We start from the raw sequence: 19,334 nt of genomic DNA, 5'->3' as shown, positions 1-19,334 counted from the left end.
AACACAATACTAAATGTCTACAAATGCAATCTAGGACACTTTCCATGGCAAGCTATCTTTAGAATTCCAAGCTCTGTTGTATAGAATGGTTCTCAGATTTTCATGTGCCTATGAGTCATCTGAAGGACTTCTTAAAACATCAGTTTTTGGGCCCCACTCTCAGAGATTCAAACTCAGTAGATCTAAGGTAGGATCTGAGAAAAGCTCCCAAGTGGCGGTGATACTTTGGGTTTACTGATGAGGACTGAGTTGCACTGGCCTAGATGAATCATGGTCGCTTTGACTTCAGCAAACACTGGAATTCCCCTGCATCCTCAGCCTCATTCCACTGAGCTAGAGAATTGTACGTGATATACCCTTAGTTTATAATCCACTGGTGGTGGCTGGAACTACCAGAGACAGAAGCTCAAGAGACTCCTAGAGATGGAAAGGGGATCTTAGTGAGGCATTGAATTATGGTAATAGGAACATAAACCTGGTGGGGTTGGGGGGCAGTCACTGGGAGTGGGGAAAGGGTGACTGGGGACTAGGATAATGGGGAATCCTAAAAGGTTGGGAAGAAAAATACTGGCAGGTCACTAGCTGCAGGGGAAGGGAGTGGGAATAGTGGTGAATGAGAGATTACCTCACATGGAATTCCTGTTAGGAAATGGTTGGGAATAGAAAAGAAATGGTAACAGAGGGTGGGAGAGGGCAGGGGACACACAGGAAGCTTGTTTCCCAAGGTGGAAGTGGCTGCCATACAAAGGGGTACAGGGCATCCGGATTGCTCAGCACATCTAACCTGGAAGGTGAATAACCATCTGGGATAACTCTTTTTATATCAAAGATAATGATACACTATCTAAATTATCAATTACAACACACTTTTACTAGAAAGAAAAAGGACTGAAATAACACTTGTAAATACTTGTGATTTAATTGTATATTGTCTCAGTTGAGCATCCCAACAACAATATAGATAGGGAAGGTATTATCTGTCCCATTCTATAAAAATTGAATCCAGAAAGCTGACTAACCTGGGGTCAGATAGCTATTGGGTGGTAAAATCAGACTAATATCCCACCTGATTTCAAAGCCTACTCACCCACTACCCTATGCAGCAGAGAAAGGAAGCTGAGCAGCTCTCAGATCTAGAAGGAAAACCAAGGGTTCACTGGTAGGTATCATACAAGCCAAGTGTGAGGTTTCAAGAGGGAAAGGTGCCAGTGCTAAGAAAAGTTCAAGTGCCCACTAGATAGGCAAAGAGGTTATCAGTGGCCACTGGTAAGGACTATAAAATTCAAAGTACTAAAATACTCTCCCCTCCCAGAGAAAGAAAAGTTTTAAGGTGATAAAATGCACTAAGTCTGAGACGGAGTGTATTCGTTTCCAGGGAAGTATTTCACTTGTCTGCTTCCTTTCTATGAATAAGTTAAAAACTTGAAACAGCATCCATGCCTCTACACAAATTTTAGCTCCAATCCAAAGGGGACACTGTTAAACAACTGCTCTAAAATGCTGTCACAAGTTTCTAGAAATTATAAATAGCAATTTACAGGGTAATTAAATAACGATTTTTTACTTTATTTTTATTTTTTGAGATAGGATCTCAGTCTGCCACCCAGGCTGGAGTGCAGTGGTGTGATCATGGCTCATTGCAGCCTAAACCTCCCAGGCTCAAGTAATCCTCTTCCATCAGCCTCCAAGTAGCTGGGACTACTGATGTGCACCACCATGCCTGGCTAATTTTTTTTCTATACTTTTTGTAGATACAGGGTTTCACCGTGTTGTTCAGGCTGGTCTCAAACTCCTGGGCTCAAGCAATCCACCCACCTCAGCCTCCCAAAGTGCTGGGACTACAGGTGTGAGCCACTGTGCCTGGGCAACAACTTTTTAAGTTAGCTCCAAATTCCATGGACATTTCAAAACTTTATATGTTTTTGTAGTTAAAGATTTACTGATAATTTAGTTTTGAACTTTCAAAATATTTTTTAAAAATAATTTTGACTCCTGAAAGTAAAAATTTTTAAAAGCACACCCAATAATTAAAAACTTAACTGCATAGCAAATTGGTAATCTAACAACACAAATTAGTAATCAAAAAATGCAAGTGCCTTTTAAACAACTACAGCACAAAAATCCAAAGAGGAAAAATGTAAAAAAAAAAAAAAAAAATCCCAAAATGTCCTCGGCAGTTTTACTGTTAGTAGAAATATTGGTATTGACTTTTTTGAAACTATTTATATATGGATATATGAAGATATTTAAAAATATAATATATATTATACAAAATATATATTCCAGTAAAATACATATGTAAAATATATATATTTATTTATTTATTTTAGGGGAAAGCATGAATAACACAGTCCCCCACTACCACAAATTACGCAGTCGAGTTTCCCACTTTCGGGGAAATCACGGGTCAGCACATCCAGAGTGCAATGGATGAACCTCACCCTGGGAAAACCACCTTCGTGATCATGTTATCTTCCCTGCCAGGTAAGAATGGGATATAGAATAAATGTTATCTATTAAGAGCTGGCAATAAATATAAATTAAATTGAAGAAAAATCTAGTAATGTTAAATTTGAATTGGAGATATCAATATGAAGTCAACTGTTGAAATACATGTATTTTTTAATGCTGTCTACTCAAAGGGCCTGGAAACAAGGACAGCCTAGCACTGTGAGCATTCTAAACACCCAGACTTTGGTTTCCAAATACTACTCCCCACTGAAAGACACCAGCGTTTCTTGGCAAAATGGCTGGTTCCAGATATGAGACAGTAAAAGTATAAGGTGAGGCAGAGGCAGCTTGCAGGGCCAGAAAGCATAAAAGCACTCAAAGATAATTTGGCATTTCAGAAGGACCCAGGAGTATGTTTGAAGGGGTTATAACTGGTTAATTGTGAGTTAATTAATATCAAAAGCAAACAAATGTTAACACAGAGAAAAAAACCCCTAAATCTACAGTGGTAGTTAAAAGGAGAAATAAAACTAAATTTCTAGGGCTAGGCACAGTGGCTCATGCCTGCAATCCCAACACTTTGGGAGGCCAAGATGGGTGGATCGCCTGAGGTCAGGAGTTCAAGACAAGCCTGGCCAACATGGGGAAACCCTGTCTCTACTAAAAATACAAAAATGAGCCAGGTGTGGTGGCAGGCACTTGTAATCCCAGTCACTTGGAAGGCTGAGGCAGGAGAATTGCTTGAACCCGGGAGGCGAAGGCTGCAGTGAGCTGAGATCGTGCCATTGCACTCCAGCCTGGACAACAAGAGTGAAACTCCATCTCAAAAAACAAACAAAAAAAACTAAATTGCTACAACTGGAGGTGACTATTATACGAGTTTCTTATTCTGAAAATTGATAATTAAAGGTGAGAAATTAAACATTGACCTATCTTGTTGAGAAAAAAACTAGTTTTTTCCCAGTTAATAAAGTACTGTGGACTCAACGTGTGTGTCTCTGCCAAAATTCATACATTGAAATCCTAACCCCTAATAGGATGCTGTTAAGAGATGGGGCTTTGGGGAGGTGACTGGGTCATGAAGGCAGAGCCCTCGTGAATGGAATTGGTGCCTTTGCAAGAGAAACCCCTGGGAGCTCTCTGGCTTTCTTTCCTACATGTGAGGCTACAACAAGGTGGCAGTCTATAACCAGGAAAAGGGCCCTCACTGAACCTGACCATGCTGGCACTCTGATCTCAGACTTCCAGCCTCCAGAACTGAAAAGTAAATTTGTTGTTTATAAACCACTCAGTCTGTGATCCTTTGTTACAGGAGCCCAGACTAAGAAATAACAAAGATGCCATCAGAGAAATGCAAATCAAAACCACAATGAGATACCATCTCACACCGGTTAGAATGGCAATCATTAAAAAATCAGGAAACAACAGGTGCTGGAGAGGAAGTGGAGAAATAGGAACACTTTTACACTGTTGGTGGGACTGTAAACTAGTTCAACCATTGTGGAAAACAGTGTGGCGATTCCTCAAGGATCTAGAACTAGAAATACCATTTGACCCAGCCATCCCATTACTGGGGATATACCCAAAGGATTATAAATCATGCTGCTATAAAGACACATGCACACGTATGTTTATTGCAGCACTATTCACAATAGCAAAGACTTGGAATCAACCCAAATGTCCATCAGTGACAGATTGGATTAAGAAAATGTGGCACATATACACTATGGAATACTATGCAGCCATAAAAAAGGATGAGTTCGTATCCTTTGTAGGGACATGGATGCAGCTGGAAACCATCATTCTCAGCAAACTATCACAAGAACAGAAAACCAAACACTGCATGTTCTCACTCATAGGTGGGAACTGAACAATGAGATCACTTGGACACAGGAAGGGGAACATCACACACTGGGGCCTATTGTGGGGAGGGAGGAGAGGGGAGGGATAGCATTAGGAGATATACCTAATGTAAATGACGAGTTAATGGGTGCAGCACCAACATGGCACATATATACATACGTAACAAACCTGCACGTTGTGCACATGTACCCTAGAACTTAAAGTATAAAAAAAAAAAAAAAACAAAGAAATGTTATTTTTTACAGAAAAATGCCATAATGTACATAGAGGAATTGATAATTGGAGAATAATCATTCTGCAATCCGCAATGACATAATTGGTTTGGTTTGGGCAAAGATGCTAAATCTCTTAGATGAAAGATGATTGTCAAAAGAGTGGCTACATGGTGCCACCTCACAGATTGCTTGCTAATTTCATGGAGACAAGCATACCTTTAAAAGGGAAAGACATGGTGAAAGCAAGTGATCAAACATGCGTCCTGTGAGTGGGACGACCCGGCACTCCATGAGCGGGATACACCTCCTGATGTGACGCACCTTTAAATGCACAGCATCAGCTAGAAAGTATTCTTCCCAATCTAACTAAGCCTTAAGGCATAAATCCCAGTGTATGGGAAACAAAGGAGATAAAGAACTGGGCTAAACATCACAAGGAAACAACTAGAAAAAACTAAAACATTATGATAGTCTGTAGAAAACTAGTTTGGTTTCTTCAAAAGGTCAACCTTATAATAAAAAGGCCATAAAAAGACATTTCTGGGATTGGGTGGGGGGGAATGCAAATATGGACCATATGTCATGAATCAATGAGAAGTTTCTTGGGGGCAATAATGGTTTGTGCTTCTGTAGGAGAAATGTGCTTGTTCTTAGGTGATTCAGAGTGAAATGTTTAAGGGTTAGATAATGTAGAAGGATTCAAAGGAAAAAAATGTATTTAGGGAGATAAAGCAAACTAGCGAAATGTTAATAACATGAATCTAGGTGAAAGATAGGTACACATTAAATTATTCTTTCAACCCTTCTACATGTTGGAAATGTTTAATAAAAGGTTGAGAGAAGAATCTACATCTTGCTTTAATCCTATGAGGAAATGAAAGTTTTTACAAAGGCATACAATAAAATGTTAAAACATATGTAAAATTCAAAATTATGGAAAAAAGGAATAAAAGAAAATATCAAGAATGGGAGGAGTTTCAATGCACATATACTAACCACAGTTCAGATACTTATTAAAAATTAAGCCTCAAATGTAGTTCTCGGTTTTCTGGCTGCCATAGCAGAACTGTGGCCACTGTCGCAAATTTCCATCATCCAAAGGCCAACATTGCTAGTTCTGTAGGGAAACTAGAGCTGGTTCAGAGGAAATGCTTCTTCCCATGGGTTTCCTAAGGGAAAAACTCACTGATAAAGGGAACAACATCCTCATCATCACCCCCACAATATACACAAGGGGAAGGGAGCCTTTTCCTTTCTATTGTCTGTCTTGCTATAGAAGATAAGGGGGTAGTTCCAAAGTCAAGTTCACTTAAAGCCCTGTTGGGAAGAGACGTAGGTAGGGATGAAGAATAAAGACACAATTCACAGAGTACTACAGAGATGGCCAAGCTGCACATCATTCAAAATAACTTCCATAGATGCCATCTGCTCCAAAACAATCTTTTGATAAAAAGCTGGGCAGCAGACCAAAAAAAAAAAAAAGAAAAAAACAACAAAAACCATCATTTTCTGTTTGTTGCTCACATATGGAAATAAGATTGATTTTTGTATTGTTGAAAAGAGATCACCTTTTTCTTTAAAGCTGAGCAGCACATTTACTGTTGTACTCTGACAAGTATAAACAGTGTAGAACTTCTGGAAAAACTAGATAACTCAGGCAACTCTCACCGCAATGGATGGCCGCCCCACCTGCACATAGCTAGAGTTTTTCTTAAACGTTACTCTGGTCTGCTGCAACTCAGGAACGATCTACAGTCTAGAAAATCTTAACATTTAATGCTGAAAAGTAACGCATCTGATACTTTGATCACTCTCCACAATCTTTACCCTTTTACCTTATGTGCACACTATTTCTAATTATTTGGGGTAGTCACAGGGGTGGGGGTGGGCAGGAGTGACCTTGGCAAGTTACCCATAGCTCAGTTTTTCCACCTAAAAATGAGGATAATTTAGTATTTAACCTCTCAGGGTTATGAAGATCAAATGAGTTTTATAATAACCTGTGAAAGCCTGGTATACTGTAAAGCCTCAAAAATGTTATAGCACACTTATTTTTTAGGTAGATTCATATTCCTAAGTAATAGCCATGAAATCATGAGTATCACATCAAAGCTTTACTTTTCTCTGACAGACATTGAGAGAATGTGCCTCCTAAATCATTTTATAGCCCTCAGAAATAGGTAAATGTCACTCTCTTCTGGAAGGCAGAATAACACAAAAGCAATATTAAAAAAAGCATAAAAATAAAAAATTTAGAAGTATGTTTGTTTTGGGAAAAAAGAGGGAGGACAGACCAAAATTTTCTTCTAATGGTCAAGAGATATTTCCTATGACCCTGACCTTCACCCACGGTATAGGCTCAGCATAAGCTTCAGGGATTAGACATCTGTTAACTTACATAGTTTCCTCTAAATCAGTCACTTTCCAGAGTCAAACGTAGAAGGAGGGTCAGCAAAAACCACTGTGTTAGAATGCTCTTGAAAAATTTCCCCATGTGATAAAGAATATACTGATCCCAGTCAATAGTAGAATAATACGCCAAAAGCTAGGGTGACTAGCAATCCCAGTTTACCGGGCACTATTCTGATTTTAGTGCTGAAAGTTCTCCCACCCTCTCGGTTCCCGGCAAACCACAATGTTGGTAACCCTCCTTAAAGCTCACTTGCTCTTTGTGTAAAACACTGCTCCAAGCAACATAGACTAGAGACATTTTAAGTTGGAAACTGACATAGGTATTAGACAGCATGACCAACAAACTACTGAATCTAAAGTTGAGGAAAGCAGAAAGGGGCAAACTATACTTCAGACGCACCCAGAACCCAGAAAGGATTATCTCTGAGGCAATGAGCAGAAACAGGCAGTCATGGCATAAAGTCCAAGAGTCAGAACAGATTTTGTACATTGTGGTGCCAAAAGTGCTAAGGTTTCAATTAGCAGTGAGAAAAGATGACTTCTTAGGACCCAACATCACTGGGCTAATGTGTTACATTTGGGGCCGATTCCTTGGATCCCCAAGATTTCCAGCTGTATGAATCCAGTCTTCCAGTTATCAGTAGAAAGTTCAAGACTTTTCCATCTAAAGCACCTATGTTATTCCAGGTCTCTGGGCCTGTGAATGAACCGTCAAGTGAAAAGTCAACAACTGAGTCTGATTTTCGTGCTTCTTTGCATGTCTGGCAATTTTTAATTGGATTCCTGACACTGATTTTGAGCTTATTTGGTACTGGATATTTTTGTATACCCACAAATACTATTGAGCTGTGTTCTCAAACAAAGGGACATAGTTACTTTGAAAGAGTTTGATCCTTTCAGATTTTCCTTTTAAGATGTGTTATATGGGATGAGACTGTGTTAAGTCTACAGCTAATTATCCCCTACTATTTAAGGCAAGACCCCTCCTAATGCACTGTGAATGAGGTTTTCCCATTTGGTTCATGGAAGAGGCACTATTCTTGGTTCTGTGCAAGCACCGGGTACTGTTTCCCCTAATGCATTTGGATGGCTTCTTCTCCAGCTGGTTTCCTATGAATGTGCTGATCAGAACCTTGGTGAATACTTGAGGTAGACTCTCTCTGCAGATCTCCAGAACTCTCCCTCTGTACAACTATGTCTTCTCCAGGACACTGTTCTGTGAAATCTAGCCTTCTTGGTCTCCTCAGACTCTCAACTCTTCTTCAACTCAGAGGGTTTGCTTGGTTCTGCCTGGGTGGGGAACATCTCAAATGAGCATAAGTTAAAGAGGGGGCAATCTCTCAAAGTGGGGACAATCACAGGGCTCACCCCATTTTCTTCCCATCTTTCAGAGATTACTGTCTTTTGTTGCCTGATGCCCAGTGTCCCACAAACCATTATTTCATGTATTTAGTTTGTTGTCTCTTTTTTTATTGTGTCAGACGAGATGGTATATCCAATGTATTACTGTTACTTCATCTTGGTTGGATGCAGAAATATCCCAGGCTAATTTTCAAGCTAGATGAAGGATACTGAATGTTCCCAATACAATGAAATGATAAATGTTTGAGATGATATGGTAATTGCCCTGATCTGATCACTATATTATATGTATTGTAACATTATTATGTATCCCATAAATACGTATAACTATGTGTCAATTTTAAAAATTAAAAATTAAATGAGGGAATCTTTGTCAACATTTTAAAAATGAACTGATTCCAAACAGGATCTGACACTGTATCTAGTACTGCAGGGAAAATTTTACTTTAGAGAGTGAAGCAGTATTTATAACAATGGATGGGATCTTGTGACCTTGTGGGTGATCACAAGAGCAGGAAAGATCCCTACAGCTTAACAGGGTACCACGCACTTGGCATTTCATCACAATAATCTATTTCACCTCCTAGCTATGCTAGGATATTAATTTACCTAAGAATTGTCTTTTCTTAAATTGGGTAATACATAGGTCTAATGTGTACATGTGATCATTATAGCAGTTTATGAATCAGACTCAAAGGTGTGGAAGGATCTTCAGGAATCATATAATTCCCTACTGTCTTCACCTTCAGTGAAGACCAGATTTCAGCGTGTGGGTGTGGTGGAGAAAGGCAGGATGTACCTTATTTACCACAGCATCCCTAGCACCCAGCAAAGGGCTGGCACAAAGACAGCCCTCAAATATTTTAACAAACAAACAAAGGAAGGAAGGAAGGGTTGCTGCTGTTTTGGCCAGTTAAATATGTAACATGAACTCCTTTCAGTGGTTCCAAGGCATCTTAAGTGAAACACATATACCCCCCTTTGTCCTCCTGGTTTGGTGAGAAGCAAAGGGAAGAAGAATGGTGGTTGTGATCAATGAGAACACAGATAACTCATTTTTGTGGCTGTCACCCAACTAATCCTAGTTTTTAAAAAATTTTATTTTACTTATTCACATAATAGATAAGATTATAAATCACTCCAAATACATAACATCTTCTTATAAAACAGCCTCACATGGTCTTTATAAGTCCAAATTGAAAGCTCTCTTTTAGTCTTCATGATGATGCCTCAGGAAAAGATTCAGCTGTTTTGGGTCTGGATTCAAGTCCACTGCATGTCAAGTTTTTAAATTTTATTTAAGCCCTTCACGCTGAAGCTCAAATTCATGTTATCGCATTGCTGTCACCGAAGGTCCTACTCAACCTTCTCCTCTCCAAATTACACCATCCTTGCTTGCTGTTTATACTAGCCCCTCATACCTCTGAACTTTATATTAAACATTTATTTATATTGTGCACATGATATTTTATTGTACTTATGTAAAGGCACAATTAGTTTGTGAGGGTTTCATGAGGGCCCCTTGCATATATTTTTATATAATAGTTATTTAATGCATATACCCTTATCTATTTGTCATGAGGCTTTGGACATTTTATGTCCTTTGACCCATCTTTCAAAAGTAAGTCCTAGTACACATTTGCAATGGATCCCCAAATGGACCATTACCACCACCACCACCAACCCACCACCCCGCTACCTCTCCCCAGATAATCTCTCCATTGCTTTCACTTCCATTTGATTTCACATCTCTTTCAGTAGCTGCCACAGAGAGCCTTGTATTATAATTACATAATCAGGTATCTTTCTACCCTATTAAATTGACAAGAATCCAGAATCAGAACTCAGTAGAATTCATCTTTGTGCTGCTTGCAGGATGTGGCCCAGAGATTGGGGTACAAATAATCGTATTATGCTATTATTGATTACAGGCACCGATTGAGATTGGCTAAGCCTTTTCCTAGGGTTTCTAGCCAGTTTAATAGGCTAATTTAGGCTCACATTTTAGCCCTGGTAAGTGTAATTGCAAAGAGGAAATGCTTTTTTTCGTTGTTGTTGTTGTTTTCATAAATAACTCTACAAGTTTCCTAAAAGTTTGCTTTTCAGAAACCACTTGTAAGTATGCAATCTCTCTCCCCGACTGTCCACGCCTCCACAGGGCAGAAATGTGTGTGTAAACTGCCATTCCTAGTGTCCCAGCAGGTCTCCCCAAGATTTCAAAACTGTCCTTAAACTTTTTTAGTCAAATTTTACACTGTGTCTAACGCTCAGTTGAAGGGAAAAGTGAAATGCTTGTCATCAAAATCTTCTTAAGGCTTTAAGCAAATAAGGAGATATGGGTAAACATGACTATTATTCAAGGTCAGTCTTATTCCTCAGCTGTAACACCTTTATAATTTCACTGCTTTGGTAAAATACAGGAGCTTTAAATACCTCTCACTCTCTGCCAGATAAAGAAGATGAACAGTCACGGGGGACAAAATTTTTTAATTCATAGAATTTCAAGAGAATATAATCTAAACACCATTTTAAAGATATCATTTCTTCATTCTAATTGTCACACATTAATTTCTCATTATTTGCCTCATACTATGTACAAACACAAATGAGCTAAAAAATCTGTAAAAATCAGAAGCTAAGTTAGTAGCAACAGGCTGACAATTACCATAATGGATATTTATGAATTCCATAACCATATACATTGATCCAGCTTCAGTAACAGCAGCAAATGCTATCCCTGGAAAAGACAGGGGAGGGGTAGCTTAAGGAAGTGGCTGTATTAGGAAACAAGCCACTAGGAAGCACGCGATCTTCAATTCTAGCTCCTCATTAACATTCATCCAAGAAACAAGGGGGAAATAGTGTGTAAAAAGCAAGGTCAGATCTCAAAATAGGTGGATGTTACATTTTCACATCTAGCTCTGGAATCAGTAATTTGTTCATTTTTGTGCCTTTTCTGGCTCCACAGGTAAAGCAAGATGCTTAAATGTCTATTTTCAAAATGAACCCTGCAGTGACTTGCATTTTAAACAGCATGGTGCATTATCTTTAATAATAGCACTGGCCACATTTTGGAGGAAGTTAACTGTCTCAGCAAATGACAGAAAATGATCCTTTCACATCTGCAGCTAGTAATCTAAGCTCTGAATAGTGATTCATTCACATCAGTCAGTCAAATAATGGCCTAATTCCTCTTCCAAATTTATACTGCTTATTGTCTTATGGAACAATCACAAAATCTGAGGTTAGGAAGTAGATCACCTGAATGAAAAGAAACAAAGCTATCATCTGACACCAGTGCTTGCCACCAGGCCCTTCACACCCCAAGGGACAAAGCCCCTGCATGGAAATAACCCAAGGAGGGGGCACATCCATTGTTGCTGTAGGGGCCACCTTCTGCCTAGCATTTCCTCAGTAGGCTTCTCCTTCACTTCTTAAGTGACATTCAAGAGTTAGAAGCACAGAATTAAAAAGGAATATAGCACGTGCTAACAGAGAACATCATAAACCTAAGAGGCTGAAAGAAAAAGTATGCATGTGTCCTTGTCTTCTGGGGAGATTCTCATGTTGCTATGAAGAAATACCTGAGACTGGGTAATTTATTTAAAAAACAGGTTTAATTGACTCACAGTTCTGCATGGCTGGGAAGGCCTCAGGAAGCTTACAATTGAGGAAGAAGGAGAAGCAAACACATCCATCTTCATATGGCAGCGGGAAGGAATGCAAAGCAAAGAGGGGAAAGTCCCTTGTAAAACCCTTAGATCTCATGAGAACTCACTATCATGAAAACAGCATGGGGGTAACCACCCCCACGATTCAATTACCCTACCAGGTCCCTCTCATGACACATGGGGATTATAGGAACTACAATTCAAGATGAGATTTGGGTGGGGACACAAGCAAACCACGTTAGAGAGGATGTTGAAAAGAATCAACAATCGAAACCTCTGAAAGTATACCTTTCAAGCCTAAAGATCTTAATATATATCCATAAAAAAAAAGTCAAGAAACAGAACAGGCAAAAAGCTCTATGTCACCTAAACTGATAATTATGTGAAAAGCAGAACTCAGACTTTGAAAATGATTTATATAAACTGTTTCATCTTGTAGATGAAGAAAATGAACTGTAGAAAATTCTCCAAGTTCTCCAAGGTCATATGGTAATGACCCTGATTATGACGTACTGAATCCCTGACGCATCTCCTACAACTCAGTGTTAAAAGGCTCAGCATGCCTTGGTGCTCCTCCTTCCAAGCATAAAGATTAAATCTACAACATCACTATAACCTCTGCCTTCTAAAGAATCATATTCCAATATCCCCTGTTTCAATTTACAGCAGTTTGAATTGTTGCTATTAAGTTTCCTGGCCACAGAAATGATGGGGCTGTTGGATGAATGCGGCTTAACACTGACTGACTGGGTGTGGGAAAATGAAACTGCACCCTCTCTTCTTGTGTGTTTTATCATTTACCCATCTCTTCCACATATATCATCTTCCTTAACACTCTAACAATCCTGTGTGGCAGGAAGAGCAGGCATTACACCTCCCTTCTTCTAGATAAGAAAACTGAGTCTCAGACCTGTCTAATTGCAACAAAATATTATACGAGTAAGATGATATTGGAAACTAAGACAGACAGTGAGATTTATTGAGACTAGCATCAACTTAAAAATTGAACTAGACTAGGTTAAAATCTCACTTGCTTCCTTACTAGCAAAATAAGCTACGGGCCTCATTTCTCTCCTCTGAATCGGAGCTACTATAACCACCTTCCTTCCAGGCATTTTTGAGGCTTAGACGGAGATTCTGCAAAATGCCTGGCACAGCAGCAGTCTCTCAGCGAACGCCGGCTAGCATTAGAAAGCACTAAAATTAAACATTCCAACAAATCACAAGTTTCAAGTCCTGGAAACTGTAAGTAGATAATACTAACAGTTTCATTTAAACTACAGAATCTTCAGACATGGAGTTGACAACAGTTGATTAGCTTCAGTTGACATTCATAGCCATCCCCTTTTCTATTTGTTCAAGTATTTCTGGCTGTATTGACTTTCTATGACTTTTTGCAGGTTGCTTTCTCTTTGTCAGACACATTGCACACTTTGTATATTCAAATACATGTCTTATTTTCCATTTTACTCCCAGTAATAGATCGTTTAACTCCAGAAGAGAAACCATATGGTTATAGAGAAAGAGGCAGGTGAGGAAATGAACCCTCACCGCTAAGACTTCCTGGAAGGAATCAGTGAGTCTCATTCCCTTAAGCAGGGCACAGACCCAAACACTTCCTGGCCCAGAATGCTGTATCTAGGGCACCGTGGTGCTTGCAGCAAGCTAGAGAGCATGTGTCCCTTCTAAAGGGGCAGCTTGTACACAGCTCCAGCTGCCTGGGAATATGGCTCAGTGTTACCAAGTCTCCCAGCATTTCAATGAAAGCCAAGAATCTATATTATGAAAAATTTCTAGATTTTTGAAAATACAATGTGGGCCAAACAAAATAATGCTTATGTGCAAATCTGACCCATGGGTCACCAACATTTCCTGTGTTACCCTAAAGCTTTCTGAGATCTAATATACCAAATTGCAGAGAAACTCTGCTCTGGAGTTTTCTACCTGGAAAGTTGTGCAGAGAGCAAAGATCATGAGAGACCCAGAGAGTGGGCTGCTGACATCAAAAGGATGAAATCTTAAACAGAATCCATTGGAAAGTAGGAAGATGGAGAAGTCAGGGGTTAGGATATAAGATGGCTGCTGGCCCCAGGACAGGCAAGAGTTCTTATGGTCAGAAGATGACAGTGAGAGTGATTAGCTGGAAAACAAGGCCGTTGAGAGAGGTTTTTGCATGAAAAAACAGATATAAGGGCTTTTCACTACATATAAGGCTGTGACCTAAATAAACTTGAATGTCTGAGAGAGGCAAACTGACTTGAATACTTTTGAGCATCTATCGAGTCTTCAAGGCTTTCGGATGCATGAATGATATATGATCCTTAGGCCTCTTTCAAAGACTTTGTTTTGATGACATCACCCATGCCTCTTTGAATGTCATTTCTAGAGGGGTGAAATTGAAGGAAACTTGGAATAAAAACAAATGTAAAAGAATCTTTGTGAATTTGGTATACAGCTTTTACAGATATGTACAGACATCTATCTTCTCTGATGAAACAAACCTAGAAGTAGTAGAGAGTCAGCACTTTAATATCGTATTTAGAAATATATGACTCATGGCATAATCAACTTTAAAAAGTATTCTGAGAAAATCCATTAGTCAGAGATTCCAATCATTCTTTTATATATGAAAGGCAGAGATATAGTAAAACACCAATTTATCCTTTATCATTTAATTTAACAGACATCATTTCAATCTTTTTAAAATGCTTTAGTGAAATTCAATACGTTTTTAAATGATGATTTTTGCTCTCCAAGGTAGAATAATATCAAACAATCCTAAGAACCACTCAAGTTTTAAATTCACAGAAATTACATTATACAACATTGATTCCCCTTACAGAGCTGTTTTTGTTTTTGCTTTTAGACAGAGGCTCACTCTGTCACCCAGGCTGGAATGCAGTGGCATGATCTCAGTTCACTGCAACCTCTGCCTCCTGGGCTCAAGTGATCCTTCCACCTCAGCCTCCAGTGGAGCTGGGACTGCAGATGCATGCCACTACACCTGGCTAATTTTTCTGATTTATTTATTTATTTATTTATTTTTGTAGAGATGGGGGTCTCGCCATGTTGCCAAGGCTGGTCTCAAACTCCTGAGCTCAAGCAATCCTCCTGCTCTCACCTCCCAGTGTTGGGATTACATGCGTGAGCCACTGTGCCTGGCCCAGAGCTGTTTAAGTAAAAATTATTATAACTTTAACCACACCCCATTATTGACAAATGTAGACTTTATAGTCCAAATATTCCTATTCAGAGATACTCATTCAAAATGCAAAAGGGTGTCTAATACTATGGCTAAATTGTTGATCACTTGTATTCCATTTCCCACAAGTGAATTTTCAACAGACTCACTTTCACACTTAAGGTAATATACCATTAATGTTCCCCAAAAGAAAGCAAACATGTAGAAGCAATGCTGTCATTCTCTGTAAACCTAAGTTTGGAAAATTTTAAATTTGCTTGTTAAGTAAGAGTTAATCTGACTCTTACTATAGGCACTATAGGGTTGCTATTGTCTTAAGCTATAGCATCAAGGTGGATGAAAAGGGAGAACTGAGATTTCAGGAAAAAAGTCGGTTTAATTTTAAAGCTGGAAAAGGGTTCAGGGATATTCTCTCATTTGACAGACATAGGAAACACAGTCACTAAATATGACTAAGACTGCTGCCCAATTTGTCGGCAGAATTCAGGTATCCTAATTTCATTCCCAATGCTTTTTCCATTGAGGCTCTTGATAAAAACTGGCAAAGCAATAAATCTAACCATGAGACATAAGGATCTTTTCTAGCTCCATTCATCCACATCATTGTTATTATCTCATTTTGCACATTCATCTGCAAGCACCAACACTTTAACTTTAGAGCAATTGTTCTACTGCAGGGGACATTTGGCAATGTCTGAAGACAGTTTGGTTGCAGCAGCCAGGTGAGGGTGCTACTGGCATCTAATGGGCAGAGCCCAGAGATGCTGGCAAACATCCTGTAATGTGCAAGACAACCCTCGACAACAAAAATTAGCCCACCCAAAATGTCATTACTGCCAAGGATATAAAAGCCTGGTCTACAGGTAATGTAAGAAGGTAGGTGTTTCTTCTACAAAGCAAGTTTGCAGTAATAAAGTTGGGTATGGCATTACTGTTGAAGCATGGCACATAACTGGTAAGGTAAGAACTAATATTGGTTTAAAAAAATCAGAAACAGGCATTATATTTAAAGAAGTAAGATAACATGAACCTAGAGTGACTGGCCACTTAGCTGACATTCTCATGCCGCCAGAATTAGTGAACTGTGCAACGAGCACTTGCTAGTTTTGTCTGCTAGGTAGAATTTTAGCTTTGCAGGATTGCAGGATATTTACCATTGCTGTCAGTTTAGAACAACCAATTTACTTTTATGTTGCAGGAACAAAATACACATAGATATATGAAAACTTTTTTAATATTGAAATTCATGCAGGAAAATTAGATTTGGAAATCCAAACCTCTCTTTAACCCTTAACTGCTTTATCTTCCCACTGAGAACTTCTTAAATCAAAGTAGTCTTTCTTAAAACTAGAATTATCACGTAATAATAGTGGAACAGATTCATACATACAGGTACAATATGGGTAAAATGTTTTGAGAAACATGCTTTCAATGTGCAACTCAAGTAAGCTAAGCCTACAAGAAATGGCACAAATTTGAGTAAACTGTTTCCCTTGTATAACGTTTGAAAATAATTTTGAAGTCTAAAAGGCCTCAATAGACTATTTCAGAATTATTATTTTTTAAAGGTGAAGCTTTAAGATGATAAAATTTGAGTACTCACAATGAGAAAAATGCCCACTCCTCATTAGGGCCAAATGAATGCTCTCTGGGCAGAGGGAAAGAGCACTTGGCTGGCTGGCCAAATCCTGTGGATGATTATTTTTCCTTTTGTTCATTCTCTCCAATTAAGAGTGAAGACTACGTCTGTCACTAGGGAGGGATTCCAAAGAAGCCCCTCCTGAGAAGGTGCCCTTCCATTTTATTAAGTAGCCTGACAAGGATCTGGTCCAAGCTTTTCAAAAAGACGTCAGCAGATCTCCTCAGCTCCCCAGAATAACTGCTCTGTCCAAGCAGCTGGCTTCCAACCATCCCACAAACTGCCATCCAAAGACACATTTATTCATGTGGTTCCTTCCTTCCACCCCATCACCGTCGCTGTCTGTAATGCCCTCCCCTCCTCTGTCTCTCTAGTCTCCACATGCCCTTCAGGGTTTAGCTCCTAGTTTGACCTCCCTACTCTCAAACCTTCCCACCATGAACTTCACCCTCACTTGAATTCCAACTGCATTCTCTCTGGATCATTTTTTCTAGCCCTTTATCATTTTTTTAAAATCTCTTCTAGATTATTAAAGGCCTCACTTAATCTCTGTCTCCTGGGCTCAAGCTATTCTCATGTCTCAGCTTCCTGAGTAGCTGGGACTACAGGCATGCGCCACCATGTCCTGCTGATTTTTTATATTTCTAGTAGAAACGGGATTTTGCCATGTTGCCCAGGCTGGTCTTCTAATAGGTTTCTCTTTCTAGGTAGAGAGAATATTAAAAAGTATATTTTTTGGACTCCCTATAAGACCCAATTGAACCCCCAAATTATTCTTGACCAGTAGGAACCACTTAATGCACAAGTAGCCACAATGACTATTGGGTCCCAGCTTAGTTTACAAATTCCCTAAACTTCCAACTCAGCACAAGAGCTTTTCCTCAGCAGGCATTTATACAAGCCAACGTCTGCGGTGAACTCCAAGCATCCTCTTCCAAGCAGTCTAGTTATGTCAGATGTGGGGGGCGGGGGGGTGTCATTGGAGTATGGAACTGCTAATGGGGAAAGCCAAGAGACTTGTGTCAAGCTGTTTTTTAACTTTCTTCTTCCTGTGTCCTTTGATCTCAGCAGGGCTCCCCGACCCCGTCCTTCTGATGTCTTGCTATCCCACTGGGATGTAAACAGCCTGCCCAATTCCTCTAGCACTAAGGTTTGGAGCACTGACTTTGGTACTTCCTGACATCTACACTTAGCCCCTCTGGTGGTTTTAAAGCTTGTTCACAAATTCCTTGGCACCCATCCCTTCAAAAGTGAAGCCTGATTCCCTCCCTCCTAAGTGTGGGCAAGACTTAATGACTTGCATCTAGTTTATAAAATATGGTGGCAGTAACAGTGTGTAAACAGGTAATAAAAGACATTAAGGCTTCCTCTTTGCTCTTTCTTTTAGATCATTCCCCATGGGGAAGTCAGCTACTAGTCATGAGGGCGCACGGCAAAGGACTGAGGTTTCCTACCGAAAACTAGCACTAACTGGCCAGCCACAGGAGTGAGCCACTTCAGATAGGATCCTCCATCACCAGTCAAGCCTTCAGATGCCTATGACTCCTGCTAATATCAGAATGGCAACCTCATGAGAGGCTGAGCCAGAAATACCCAGATAAGCCACTCCCAGATTCCTGACCCACAGAAACAGAGTGACATCATAAATACTTTTTTTAGTCCACTGAGACTGGGATAACCTGTACAGCAATAGATAACTAGTACAGCACTCTTCCCCTTCTCCATTGTGTCACTTAGAACTAAGTCCATGATGCTCATCCCTAGGGATGAGTTCCTTCAAGGCCAGTCTTAAACAGTATTTCTCTACCCTGCTCTCTTCCACCCTACACCCCATGCTTTCCCCTTCCTGCCTCAAGGTTTCACATACAGCAGGCATTCCACAAATGTTTATTCAAGAAATACCTCCAGTTCCAGCCTTTCCTGTAGCTCATTCACAACCCAGAAAAATGTACCAAAAAGCTGACTTGATCCTTGAATGCTTATAGAACTTAAGACAGTGCACGGTAATTTGTAAACTGCCTCCTGATTATGAAGAGTTTATTATTAATACAGGATCTGGATTTGGAGCATTAAATTGGGCTGACACTTTCATCTGTCTGTGCTAATCTAATGCTAAGTCATAGCTTCGATGCCTTTATCTCCACAGTCCTCACTTCAGATAATCAGTCATTTACTTTATCAGTCATTTACTGCATATTAGAAGTGGTGAAAATTCTATTTGACACCAGAACAATAGTCCTTCAAACTTCGTATCTTTAAACTTTCCCCTTTGATTGTTTTGCCCTCTTACCTACTTTCCTTCTGAATTCACCTTCCTGCCTCCTCCCATAGACCCATATTAGTGCTAAATATAACAGCAGGGAAACAAAACAGGCTAGGATCTCATCATAGCTGATACAATTACTTTAAAGTAGCTTCCTCTCCTGGAAACGTCTTTGAGCACTTTTTTTTTTTTTTTTTTTTTTTGAGACGGAGTCTTGCTCTGCCACCCAGACTGGAGTACAGTGGCAGGATTTCAG

At 39.6% G+C, this 19,334-nt stretch overlaps 1 protein-coding gene and 1 non-coding gene across 9 annotated transcripts in view; both read right to left on the bottom strand.

Annotated features, from left to right (window-relative positions):
• The window catches only part of PPM1H (protein phosphatase, Mg2+/Mn2+ dependent 1H), a 348,124-nt gene that overhangs the window by 263,376 nt on the left and 65,414 nt on the right, over positions 1 to 19,334 (bottom strand). The gene's annotated exons all lie outside the window — the stretch shown is intronic.
• Positions 2,328 to 2,492, bottom strand: LOC115900230. The gene has a single exon (XR_004059895.1). It is a non-coding gene; the product is annotated as a U1 spliceosomal RNA (small nuclear RNA).

Source organism: Rhinopithecus roxellana, chromosome 10 (assembly GCF_007565055.1).
Source record: "Rhinopithecus roxellana isolate Shanxi Qingling chromosome 10, ASM756505v1, whole genome shotgun sequence".
Taxonomy (NCBI): domain Eukaryota; kingdom Metazoa; phylum Chordata; class Mammalia; order Primates; family Cercopithecidae; genus Rhinopithecus; species Rhinopithecus roxellana.
This window is presented reverse-complemented; position numbering and strand designations above follow the sequence as displayed.